Source organism: Podarcis pityusensis (assembly GCF_964106645.2).
Source record: "Podarcis pityusensis genome assembly, chromosome: 5".
NCBI classification, from domain to species: domain Eukaryota; kingdom Metazoa; phylum Chordata; class Lepidosauria; order Squamata; family Lacertidae; genus Podarcis; species Podarcis pityusensis.
The window spans coordinates 67,053,402-67,065,667 of record NC_138032.1 but is presented as its reverse complement, the minus strand read 5'-3'; positions in this window follow the sequence as shown (position 1 = coordinate 67,065,667).

The following is a 12,266-nucleotide window of genomic DNA, read 5'->3' as shown; positions in this document are numbered from 1 at the left end:
TGAAATCATTCTCCTCCCCCGTGAATTATATTTAAATACTTCCCCCCCTCCATCAGATGACATTGCACAGAAAATGCCAGAACCACATGGAAGAAATGGTTTCATGTGTTTTTCTCGCCTGCAATTTCCCCTCCTGTTTTATAAACTATAGCAGGCAAAGCAATAGAATCCTTAAATTTGTGAGACTTCATCTTCAGCTTAGTTGAATTCAGTTCTATAACCTACCTATTTATTGTCATTTCAGGGGCATTCCAAAGTGGGAACAAGACCAGTTTTTTGTTTAAAATAAAGAGAAAAACCTTATAATTATGATAAGATGAACATTTGTAACGTTCACCTCTCCACCCTCCTAGTCTCCAGACATCCCACTCCTATTTCTTGGGGGTGATAAATGGTCCTGTGAAAGAGGGTGTATATTCAGTTCAGCTTGACCAACAATATCCAAAAGGTTGTGGAATGTCTAACATTAATGGTGCCAAACAAATCACTACATATCCAGGAATTGGTGTTTGGGTACATGATAAAAACACTCCCAATTTATTGAGGGAAGGGCTCTGTGCACTTCTGATTGCAAGTATACACTAATGAAATAGATTCTTTTTTTAAGGGAAAGGACAAGATATACCTGGAATATGCCACTGTTGTGTGTGTGTGTGTGTGTGTGTGTGTGTGTGTGTATGCTAAACCAAGCAAAATTAAAATGCATGCCTTTCAAACCTTTTCAAGATCTTTATATTAAATAAAAAGCTAACATAGCTATAGACCAGTTTTGAGACTTCTTATCTTGCAGGGTTATGGGACAGGAAATAATTTTCACTGAACACGAAACTCAAATGAAAAGGTAACCCAGCTGTACTGAAACAATCGAAGCAACTCTAAGGTTTTGGGAATATCCATCCCCACAAAAATAATGATATTCACAGGCAGCTCTGTACTGCAGTACTCCACAAAGGTCTGGCATATTGAAAGGCCAATCGTTCCAGTGGAAGATCAGGAATACTAGCGAGTCAGTGTTTTGTCTGTGATAAGAATGTAGGCAGAAGCAATAAAAGAAACTGTAGAAGCAGAAACACTAAACTGAGATGCTTTTGGTACAAGGTGATAGACACCAAAAAAAAGCTGAGAGGTCTCCTATTCCTTCCTCAGTTGACTGAACACTGCCTTTAATTCAATCATGCTAAAAAAAAAGTAGAAGCAAGCTCTTAACCGGATGTGCCTAGATACTGCTTCTTAATGAGATTGATGTGATATTTTTTTTAATCTTCTGGCTCTGGCAATTGTACAGACACAGAGGGGGAGTCTTAGGGACTACAAAAGAATTAAATCAATATAGCAGAGTGCTACAGCAAGCTTCCCATTGGAAAGGACTCTGGGCCACATGGTTCAACACTGTGTAAGCGACACTTCCGGAATTTTTTTAAAAACCTCCTTAAAGAGGATGCTTAGTGTCCAACTGTTCGTGTAATAGTGGAGGAAGTGTGGCAGCAAACAGTCAACAGGAAGTGGGCGTGCCACCTCCATCTGACCTCACATGTTAAGTGCTGCATGCTGAACAAAATGTTTTATCAGCAGATCAAATCTCAGAGGAACACATGGAAAAGTAATTGCTAGCATGCATGCATGCTAACATACCAAGAACAGATAACTGGATGGGTCCCTTCCTAGGGCTAAGGTCCATAGGTGAGTTGATGAGAACTGCAGTGTGTTTTCTTAACACACAGGAAACATTTTCCTCCTAATTTTGTTGAAAGTATTACTACGCTAAGCCTGCAACAAAGCTTTTGCTGCAGTTTGACAAGACCAAATCCATATTTTCTGAAACAATGTGCAATGCAAAACACAGCTACCATTTGAAATTTAAACTTATCTGAATTTTGCAATGCACTTCTCCATCCAAGTAAAGTGTGTGTGTGTAAACACACTAGAGTAAAGTGTGCACCAAAATGCATATATTAGTAAAATAGCATTCAAAAAAGCATTATATTAAGAGAAATTGCTTTTCAAAAATGTGAACATTAGGTAACGATGCATAAAGAAAAAATTGTAATAGGCTAGTGAGAAAGGATTTACTTATGTAAAAGCCATGCTGCTTCTGCTCCAGAAAGTCTTGTTTTTTGACATCCTTGGTTATTTTATCTAAAATACTTTCCACCAGTTTTTGTTAAGCAAGTCGGTCTACAATTAGGCAAACACACTTGTAAAATGTGTATTGTGGAGGAAATTTGCACAAAAATGCTGATGAATTTTCATGAGTGCTTTTCTTAAAATAATAATAGTAATCACAAAGTGATGTGGAAATATGGAGAACTGGAGACTGGAAAAATGAGAAACTGAAATTGATATATTTGCCCACCCATACCTGCAGGTAAAGGGACAGGCATCGTCCTCTTCATTCCTGTAGTTCCTTTCCTAGCAGAAAATCCAGGTGACTATCTCCCAGCTGGCTCCTGGAGGCACTAGGAATGGCTCCAAGGCCAGAGACCACTTATAGCTACAGGCGCCATCTTTGTGTCATAGGGTTAGTTTTTAAAAATAAAATAGTTAACCAGTTCAATTGTATCTTGGAAGCAAACAAGAGTTGAAGTGAAAAAATACACTCTTGCAGAGTTCTCTGAGAAGAGGGATTGATAGTTAAACCACTCTTGAGAATAGTAATTCTGTGAGGGAAACAGGGCTGTCCTAACAACTCTCAGTATCTTTAACAAACTATATTTCCCATAATGCTTTTTTTTTTCTTTGCTCCTTGTCCTATAGCCCACTAAAACTTGAATTTAGCATAGAACAGATTAAGAAGGGTCGACAACAATATTACCATAGTCACCTTAGTGACACATGTAAGTGGTCTCCTTGTGTGAGCAGTTTCACTTCAAAATAAAGAAGTCACACAGGCGGTGGCGCCGCTGCCTTGGGTTTCTCTGTTGCCGCTGAGTCGGCTGGCCAGCTCTGCTGTGTGCGCCTCGACTGCCTGCCCAGAGAACTCCTTGGGGTGGTTTGTTGTGCTGGGCTCCTCTGCTAAAAAAAGGTGGACAATTCTGGGCAACCTGGGGGTGGGGCGCCAGGCGGATCTGTGCACCCTGGCGCCGCATATGCTTAAGACAGCCCTGCATTGTTCAATCACTTTGGCATAAAATAGGCCACAACTTGAGTGATTAAGGATCTTGGCAGGCATTGGGTGTGTATCCAGTATCAATGAATCCACAGCTGATTGATTGTTTGGCAGGGTTAACCAAGGTTAAGACTTGCCCTATGACATACATCAAATGGGGGCCACTCTCCAATATCGCCATTTTGAGATCACCATCAGCCACCATTTGGGCATCTGGACAGAAGCACCTCCCCTTGGATCCCCTTAATGCAGTGGTTCTCAACCTGTGGGTCCCCAGATGTTGTTGGACTACAACTCCCATCATCCCTGAGCTCTGGCCTTGCTAGCTAGGGGTGATGGTAGTTGTAGTTCAACAACATCTGGGGACCCACAGGTTGAGAAAGGCTGCCTTAATGGGATATTGTCAGGATGCTGTCAGCGGCTCCCGGCTGGTTGCCCAGAAAAGTATAAAGACAAGGAAAAATTTCTTACCATCCTTTTTTTTATTTCTGTCTTTACAGAGAGAGGCTATAGAACCCAGCCTCTTGGATAATGGTGTTGTCCTGAGTGAATCTCCATCAGCACTGCCCCATCTCTCCCACTTCCTCATCCATCATCATCATCACCCCCTCTATGGGTGCTGCTACGTGCCCTCTGTCTTTGAGCTCTTTGCTCTCCTACTTTTAAGGATCATCGGGTTCTGGGAGATGGAGGGTCTGGAATGCTTTCTAATGACAACGTGTTGTTCCGGCTCTCCCATGATTTCCCAGCTTTCCCCCTCATCTGCCTCTGAGCTGTGACCTGCCTCAAACCCTGTTGTAAATCTATGCTGTCTTCCTCTTTCTCCTCCATGGAAGGGTCAGGATGGGGAGGTGGTCTCCACCACTCCTCCTCTGCCCAGTCCCTGACAAATACCCTTCCTTAGGATCACAATGGGTGGGACTCCAAGGATGTCCACCTTGACTAAGAATCCCACCCTATGCCTTAACTGCTATCAGGTTGTGGCAAAAGCCCCAGTCCAATGCAGTCTGAAGACCAATTCCTCCCTGGCCCCGAATACAATAGCTGAAAAATTCTGAGACCTGGAATGTAACACTTAAGTGTGGGATGGTAGGGAATTCAGCGCTAACTGAGCCCAGGTGCTAGCTTATATAGGCAGGGAGTAGACCAGAGGAAAGAGGTTTCCCCTCTGGTCCACTTCCGAAGCCATGCCCCTCAGCTTGCCCACAATTAGCTGCAGTTGTGGGCAGGCCCTGGAAGCCTAGGGAGAAGGAAGTGGTATCCTCCTCCAGTCTGCACCAGCACCGGAAGTCCACCCAGTCACCATTGGGGCCATGCCAGACCACAAACACTGCCCCCCCATAGCAGCCGGTAAGTGGTCTATTTGAGGCTCTCTCCAGTCACCGCTGCCAGTACTAACTGCTAGAAGGAAATCTGCTTGTTTGATTATACATGTATAACACATGGATTGGCCTTTATTTATGGAGCCTGAAAAGAAAACAAGGCACAGCCATTGTCCTCTGGGTGGGAGCAAGTATTATTGGCCTGGTGATCAGCCTAAATGCATCATGTACAGCTTCCATCCATATGTGTTTTTTCTGCCTTTGTGGCCACTACTGCTGCTAAACGGCTATCATTTTGTACACAAACATGTCTATCTTAATTTACTCATTCAGTAAGTTGAGAAACCACATAATTGGAAGACAGCAAATAGTTCAGTATGTGTATGCTGCTGCTGCTGCTGCTGTTTTGTGTGTTTCAAAGAAATGATTTTCTAAAATTAAGATCTCATATGAGAATGTCAGCAAAGACTTCCTAGTTTTTACTACAGGGAGGAGTGGGGAAAACTTACAGCAGTTCAGAAATATCATGAACAAGAGGCTGCAGCAGTTTCCTCCGCAAAGATCTGTAGATATATGATGATGGCATGCGTTGCATATTAAAAATTAGGATCACTCTGTCAAGCCGCCACTTGGAGATCAATTCATGGTGGTCTCAAGCAATGTTTTTTGTTCTGGCACATTAAACAGACTGAAGACATATGTCTAAATTTAAGACATCCTTTGGGTTCCGTATACATATGAGCCAACTGAGAAATTTGAACTATTTCAAAGCCTTGGAAAAAAGGAATTGTAGACACATCCTTTGTTTCGGCATATATTTCTAATTATCTTGCCTTTTACTATTCTTCTCCAGTTGAGTATAATCAGACAAAATAGATCCTGCTGGGCATCGTCATGCTTAATAAAAGTAAGGATGAAAATCTGCAGATTTGGCGACACTGTGGCGCATGTGATGCACCAGTGGCTCTGCTGCAGTCTTATTTAATTATAACACCACATGCAGCTGTAATAAGGTAATTCTCTGTTTACATTCGTTCTGGCACTCCTGCTATACTTTTGCTCATCTGGGGTGCTAAGGATTTCCAACTAGTAGCACTCTCCATGATGGAGGAAACCCAAGTGAAAATAGTGGATGGAGAAAGGAAGTATACTGCTCAGACCAGGAATGCAGGCATTTAGGAAGAGCATCGGTTGTTGGGACTGATTGGGTCACACCCTCTCATGTAAATCAGGAGGAAAGCAACCCTACTGGAAGAGATGAAAGGATATCAGTGTGCACCAACAGAATAAATTAGTTGGTTTTTCCTTTGTTCATAGGCGTGAGTTTCCCAGATTATATTTTGAGGCTGCAATCTAGGAGTAGGTGATGTGGAGCTCTCTAGATGTTGTTTGAGTCCAACTGTCATAAACCTCAGCCATCATAGCCAAAGACTATGGGAGTTGTGGTCCAGCAACATCTGGAGAACATCATGTTGGCTACCCTTGCTGCAATCTTTTACACACTTACCTGGAAATAAACCCAACTTGAAACCAGTGAAGCTTACTTCTGGCATGAATAAACATGTACCGGATTGTACTGTTAGTCATGGGAGAGTTCATTCAAGTTACTCCTGCATCTTCGTTTTATAAATATGCCAATTAATAACTGAGACATGAGAAGTACTATGCTAAGATTCTGGAACAGATTCCCCTGTATATGGAAAGGGTTTGTTCCCTGGACATGGTAAATATCATCTCTGCGGACTGTGACTGTAAATATGCAACACTATGAATGAACGTGTGAACCTATCTAATATGATCGTACAGACTTTTTGCACAACTTAAAAGCCTGATTTGCCTGCTTGTTAAAGCTTCATGCTGGATGGCTGAAGTCCTAGTACTTAGGTTTCACTCATCACTGTTGGTCTCTTACGCAAACTTGCTTTAACATGCATTGTAATCTGTTGTGCTAATTAAGTTAAATTAATTTAGCAGGAGGGAATTGATTCAATAGCATTAGTAGGACATAGCAGCGTTAGATCCAAGTATCTTGCCCTACACATGAAGTAAGGCAATCTATGCCATTCCCCAAGTAGTTCTCAGGCATTTAATGATTAAGATCTATATTCTACCTTTTGCAAGGTAGGAAACAGGCTGGTAGAAGCCTCTGTGTAAAGCCTAACAATTATTTGCAGCCCATATTCATGATCAAGGACCAGTAAGTGCCATGTCCCCTTTGTTGGGTAAGGAGCGGTTTGGAGAACATTTATAATAAAGTACAATCTTCATGAGTACAGCATGAATAAATCCATCATTAGGCAGATTTAGTAAAGCATAGGGATAGGCTTTTAAACAATTTTTAATACACTCCAGCTGCTTTAAGGTAGCTGCCCCCCACCCTCTGCTCAGGACCACAATACCTCAAGGACCGCCTCTTCCAATATGAAGCTACCCGGACCCTGAGATCATCTTCCGAGGCCCTCCTCCATGTGCCACCTCCTTGAGAGGTCTGGAGGGTAGCAACACGAGAACGGGCCTTCTCAGCAGTGACTCCCCATCTGTGGAATGCTCTCCCCAGGGAAGTTCGCCTGGCGCCTTCATTATACACCGTTAGGCACCAGGCAAAAACATTCCTTTTTAACCCAGCCTTTGGTTGATCTTATTGACATCCAACACCCTTTTAGAATGTGGCTCTTTTGGGGTTTTTTTATTGGGTTATTGTTTTTGGTTTGATTTTATATGTTGTGGTCTTGTTTGTGAACCGCCCTGAGACCTCCGGGTATAGGGCGGTGTATAAAATGAATTAATAATAATAATAATACCCTAATGCCATGAAACAGACCACACTCTGAAGTAAGTTCAAAAATGATTTACTTACTTGATCCAAGGTCACAATCATGTATTATGTTATGTAGCAATAAGAAATGCAGGTCTATGTTCTTAGGTAGAAAAATATAGCAAAGACAGCCTCAGACACATGTTTGACACAGATACCCATGTTGAGGCATGTCTGACTCCATTGCATGCAGTGTGAAGAGAGGAGGAGGGAAAAGAGAAACAGGAAACAAGACTTACTTCGTCCCTCTTAGGAGAAGAGGAGATGTGGCATATCTGACACTACTTCAGCAATTAGAACTCTGTGGTCCTTAACCCCTTCATATACTAACTTGCAGTGTTAGGTTTGACTCCCACAGAAACTACAATTCCCATTATCCTTTGCCATGTGCTTTAAATCATGTGTTTTAAATGTGTGCTGGATGCACTTTCAATATATGGTGTAGTTCTGCCCAAGCTCCTCTGTACTCCCTAGCTGTAAACTGTAAACTTTGCGTGCATATATATATATATATATCCCATCCCATCAGTAAGAGCACTGCAGGAAGGTAACAGCTTTGCTGGGGAGTGCCTACAGTACATATGTGTGCTTTCCAGCTGGCTTCTCAAATTCTGATTTGGAGGCACACCAAATAAAAACAGATGTTGTAATTTTAGGAAGCTGACATTGGGGACAAATTTCTTATTTGGGCTTGGATCTTGAATCTTGTGTCATGGAGGCAGGGAAAGGGAGAAAAGTATCACTCCTTCATTAAGGCCACAATCCTATATACACTTACTTGAGAGTAAGGCCCACTGAATCAAGTAATATTTGCTTTGAATAGGATTGTGCTTTATGGGTAGTTTGTTGACTGTCCCCATAGACTATGTTGGGACAATAGTTTGTTTCAACAGTTTGTATACCACTTAACACCATAGTCTCTGGCTATGTACACACATTTAAAGCACATCCTCCCCCGCCAAAAAATGCTAGGAACTGTAGCTTACCGCTCACCGAGCTAAAGTTCCCAGCACCCTTAACACACTACAGTTCCAAAGATTCTTTCAAGGGGGTCCTAAAAAGTGCTTTAAATGTATTGTATGTATACAGCCTCTGTGGGTTTACCTTTCCCCCATCTTCTTTTGCGGCTTTCTGGTCCTGTGTGGTCAAAGATAGGTATGCAGGTCTTAGTCCATAGTCTCCAAGTCTTGCTTTCCTCCTCTTTGCTCTTGTTTCCTTTTGCATCATAGCTTTTAGATGGTGAGCCTGCAGGCTGTCTTATTTTTTATATCCATATAATGCTTAGCATAAATATTAACAACTGCACTGCGGTCCAGCCCTCTATTTTGCACCATACTAGCTACTACTTCATGGCGCCTGAAAAGACCTTCTTGAACCATGCACTACTAGTATGCATGGTACAAAGGAAGAGCAATCAATGGGGATGCAGGAGGCGATGCTCTTTGCAATGCCCCTCCTCCATCTGTCATTTAGTAGCTGGAGGAGGCAAGCTGGATTTCAGCAGGTCTTGTGAGAATTCAGTTTCCAGCATCATTTTACACATACCCAGATTAGACAGGTCTTTAGTCTGTCAGATTTGACATGATAAAATGATTAGATTTGTTGCACAGTGTTCAGAAATTTACTCCTGCTTGTTGTTTCTTCACCAGCATTTACCATTTTTAGAGCGTTGCTGTCTAGTTGTTGTTGGTTTTGTTTTCTTTCTCTCAACAGCTGAACAATTCCACTGTAAATATTCCACTGCGTCCCAATTCTCCAAATCTTTGTGGCTGCCCAGAAGAGCTTCTGTAATGGGGACAGCTTCTGGCAGAGAATCACAACTGGTGGTTAGCGAATGGCCACAAATTGAAGACAGCAGAACACTGTAAACCGCAAACAAGAGATTAAAAATAATAAAGTACATAAGAAGGAATTTTTTTGTGTGTAAACCAACAGTAGAACTGTTGATGTATGGGTGGCCTTCTGCACTTTCAAATGCATCACTACTTGTTCTACAAGTGGACAAATGTATTCTGTTCTTAGGAGCAAACCTGTATGGGTGCAGAGCTGCCTATAAGGCTCCAATAGGGAGATAAATAAAGGAATGGGCCTACTTATTCTCTACTGGGTCCAGAAGTGGCTTGACTGGTGGTGGGGTAGTTCTGCTGTGCAGGCTTCCCATCAGATGGGTCACTGCTACTTACCAGAAGGTGGATGGTCAAGGAGGAAAGCACTGATGCCAGTGCATTTGCATCATGCCAACCTCCCCACTGCTTCACCTTTTCCCCACAGTAAGCTACAACAGGGATGCGGGTGGCGCTGTGGGTTAAACCACAGAGCATAGGACTTGCCGATCAGAAGGTCGGCGGTTTGAATCCCCACGATGGGGTGAGCTTCCGTTGCTCGGTCCCTGCTCCTGCCAACCTAGCAGTTCAAAAGCATCCCAAAGTGCAAGTAGATAAATAGTTACTGCTCTGGTGGGAAGATAAACGGCGTTTCCGTGCGCTGCTCTGGTTCGCCAGAAGCAGCTTAGTCATGCTGGCCACATGTCCCGGAAGCTGTACGCCGGCTCCCTCGGCCAATAAAGCGAGATGAGTGCCGCAACCCCAGAGTAGGTCACGACTGGACCTAATGGTCAGGGGTCCCTTTACCTTTACCTTTAAGCTACAATAACCCATCTCTGCCACGATGTTCCTACACAAAATCAGGTCCCCATCCTGAAACATAAAGCCCTTTGCTGCAAACTATTCAGGCTGGTGATTTATATGCAATATAATTCAAATCAAGTCATGCATTTGTGCTGAGTTTTGCAACATCCCTGTTCTTCCTGCCACATTTTGATTAAGAGATTATCTTGATGGCGCGATTCACCAAACTGTCATGCAACATGAAAATGCTATTAAGAGTATTCATCCTCTCCTGTCTCTCTTCACCTATGGTAATAGAGATAGGCAAGAATTAACACAAATGAATTGTCCACCACTGTATAATGCCTCTCATTTAGCAACAGGAATGATCCAGTGCTGGGTAATACTTCTCACTGAGCAATGTGAATCACCTGAAAAGACTGAACTATAATGCTCAGGATTATATTTTTGGCTGAGTCCCACAAAGCTCAGTGTATGTGTAAACCTTAAAATGCTTCCATATGAAATGGAAGTGTTGAACATTTTCACTTGTGACTGCAGTCTCTCGTGTCCCATTGGATGCCACTCCAAAAGGACTGCCAACCTTTCTGGAGGTGCAAGTGGTAGGAATCTTCCAGATGCATGAACAAATCTTTGCATGTGACCCATCCTGGACATATTATTTCCTAAAGACACAAAGGCATTCCATTGCACACACAAAAAACCCCGACTTTATTAAGTGTAGAGCTAAGGCATGAGCAATAAAAGCAATCAAAACATTTTCACAGTTAAGACTGGGCACCAGCATTTCATTTCAAAGGTGGGTGAGGGGAAGTCTGTCGTTTGATCTGAAAATACCACTGATCTCATTGCACTTCCCAACCACTGTAGCCTTGAGAATGACTAGTGGTGTCTTTGATCCTCAAGTCCATGTTAGTAAATTTTCCATGTTTGGGTGGTGTGGCCGGGGTGTGTGGGTGGGGGAGACTGCTTGTATATAGAAGAAACAGACTGTGTCAAATTGCCCAGTACTTGCGTGTCAAGGCCCCCAAGCCAGCCCCCCTGTTAGAATAAAAAAATTCACACTGGCACAGAATTTTGGTTTAAGATTATTGGGCAAAATTTAGGTCACAACTTTATTGATTACAGCAAATGTGAGCAGTATTGGCTTAGGCACTGGCAAAAGACTATAGCAGACTCCTGCCCCCTTTGCAGGAAGTCAGTAAGGGTAAACCACCAAAAGAGGGAGCCACATCTGGGGAACCCACCTGCAGCTTTCCTCGGTGTTCGCAGAGGCCTAGCATGGCCCTAGCCCCTCAATCGGACTTTGGACAGTGCGAAGCAGGTGCTTGGCACATGTCGTGCTGCCGCCTTTATACCCCCTCACAATCACCCCATTCAAAATGATTGGCCAATAGGCCTGGGGTGATCGTGGTGCCACCCTGGCGTGAGGGTATTACTCCACCCACGCCAGGGAGGGGGTGAATCTGAGTTGAGGGTCTGCCTGCAACCAGGACCATCTTTTAAGATGATCCTATTTATCTTATAGGTTCACAATCAAAATTCATATTAGCCCTTGGAAATTTTCATTTTGGGACAGGATAACTTCTGAAAACCGCATTTAGACTGCTGGTCTATACTTACTAAATCATAAGCTTGCCCATGGCTGGCAAACTTCATATAGAAACATAGGATGGGTGTGTGGGTACACGTGCTTCCACACACACACACACACACACACACACACACACACACACAGTACAGTGAAAAGACTGTGTTAGTCTGATCACCATTCTGTCTAATGTGCAAGTTGTTTACTGAATAAAGTGTTTGGGAGCCAGTTGCCGACAATCATAAGCATAAGTTAAAATTATATATACTTTATTCTGAAGTGACTGTTGGCAGGCTGAAACCGTTTGTCAGCCTGGTACATAGATAATAATCTACGTGGAACTTTCAGGAGTGACAGTGTAAATACAGGCAGTTTGCTCTTTTTAAAAAGTAGTGCTTTAGCAGGAGAGGGGGATGGAGAAGCGACCTAGCCCATAAACATTCCTAGTGTGCCAAAAGAACAACATTTGCGCAGTTCAGACTTGAGTTGCAACTGCAGCATAACTCAGCTAGAAGAGTTGGGGATAAAGGGGGAGGAACAGGAAGGGGAGAAGCACTGTATCAAATCCTCTTGCTGTTGTAAGAAGAACATGAGGGACTTGAGGAAGATGTGGAAGCTCTAAGGAGCTACACAACCCTTGCTTTCTCTATCCTCTTCTGCAAAACTGTCATGCAGCTCTTGGTCTGAGATCTGCACTGGCCAAGCCAAATGAATCAGTTAATCAGGCTGCAATCTGTTAAACAATATAACAATACAAAAGAAAGTTTTATATGCTGTAATGACACTTACTGTTTTTACAAGCACC